The sequence below is a fragment of the Cervus elaphus genome, chromosome 4 (genome assembly GCF_910594005.1).
Source record: "Cervus elaphus chromosome 4, mCerEla1.1, whole genome shotgun sequence".
NCBI lineage: Eukaryota > Metazoa > Chordata > Mammalia > Artiodactyla > Cervidae > Cervus > Cervus elaphus.
The window spans coordinates 27,690,906-27,692,589 of NC_057818.1; the positions used below are offsets into that span (position 1 = coordinate 27,690,906).

General features: G+C 43.5%; 1 pseudogene; it reads right to left on the reverse strand.

The window, feature by feature from the left end:
* Positions 1–431: 431 nt before the first annotated feature.
* LOC122692727 lies at positions 432–968 on the reverse strand (annotated as a pseudogene).
* Positions 969–1,684: the final 716 nt, after the last annotated feature.

Here is a 1,684-nt window from a genome sequence, read left to right on the forward strand (position 1 = left end):
AGGAGCTCATGGTCTAGTAGAGGGGAAAGTGGATAGATGTTGTTTTAGTTATCTATATAGTAATTTATGATTTCCCATAAATCCAGGGCTGACTTTAAGGTTTCTGAGGCTCAAATGGGCAGTTTTTCTGCTTATCTTGCTTGGGGAGTCTCTCATGCACATGCATTTAGCTGGCTATTGAGCTTGGCTGGAAGATCCAACATGGCATCACTCATATGTCTGGCATCTCAGTGCTCTTCCATATGGCCTTTCTCTATCTTTGTGGTCTCATCATCCAATAGTCTAGTTCAAGTTTCTTTACAGCGAGGTGCCTGGTTTTACCAGGGAGAGGGCAGAAGCTGCCTGACTTTTTAAAGGAGAAGACCAGAAGTGATACCACTTCTGTTGCATTTTATTTATTTACTTTTAAGGATAAAAAAAAGTCAAATTTATTAGATTTTCCCACAGTCAACAGTGGTGATCTTCTTACTGGTATTGCCATTTCTGGACCCAAAGCTCTCTATGGCTTCCACAATATTCATGACCTCCTTCACCTTGCCAAAGACCACATGCTTGCCATCCAACCAGTTAGTCTTAGCCGTGCAGATGAAAAATTGCAAACTGTTTGTGTTGGGGCCTGTGTTTGCCATGGACAAGAAGCCAGGACCTGTATGTTTCAGGATGAAATTCTTATCATCAAATTTCTCCCCAGAGATGGACTTGCCACCTGTGCCATTATGGCATGTGTAGTCACCACCCTGGCACATAAATCCTGGAATTATTCTGTTAAAGCAGGATTTATCCTTTCCCCCCAGTGCTCAGATCATGAAAGTTTTCCACTGTCTTGGAACTTTGTCTGCAAACAGCTCGAAGGAGACGTGGTCCAAAGACTCGCTGTTGTCAGCAGTGTTGAAGAACACAGTGGGACTGACCAACGCTGGGCAATATAGAAGGCTCTGGGGTGCTGGCGTCTGCAAGGCCTGTTGCATTTTATTGACCAAGGAAAGTCTTGACTCAAGAGGAGGGGTAGTAGTAGTGGTAATGGGTGAAGTAGCACACACTTACAGAGAGGGAACTCTCTTTGGAGAGTAACTTCCACAGAAACAAATAAACAAGAACCAAAGCTAAAATTTAGTGAGCTCTTCTGTGTCAAGACAGCCAGCTAAGTACTGGTCATATGTTATCTCACGACATCCTCACACTAACCTAAATGAAGTAGGAATCATTCTTACCCCCATTTTATTTATCTATTTGTTTATTTTATTTTATTTGGCTGCATTGGGTCTTAGTTGCAACACATGTGATCTTTAGCTGCTGCATGTGGGATCTAGTTCCCTGACCAATGATTGAACCCAGGCCCCCTGCATTGGAAGCACAGAGTCATAGCCACTGGACCACCAGGGAAGTCTTACCCCCATTTTGCAAGTAAGTGAATGCAGCAAGAGGTTAAATAAACGACCCCAGGTCTAATAAATGGCCAGGATCCAAACTCCTCAGAGATTGATTTGTTGCACTAAGAAAAGTTTGAGTGAAATGGTGAAGAACTTCGTCTGTGGAGTCATCACATTGTAATCAATGCTAGAGAGAGGGCAGTGAGGTTCAGCGAAGGGAAAGATCCCTTCTGTGTGGGAGTTCAGGGAGGTCTTCAGGAAAGGTGACATTTGATGCTGAAGGATGGTTTAGACATGAACGATGGTGGATGAAG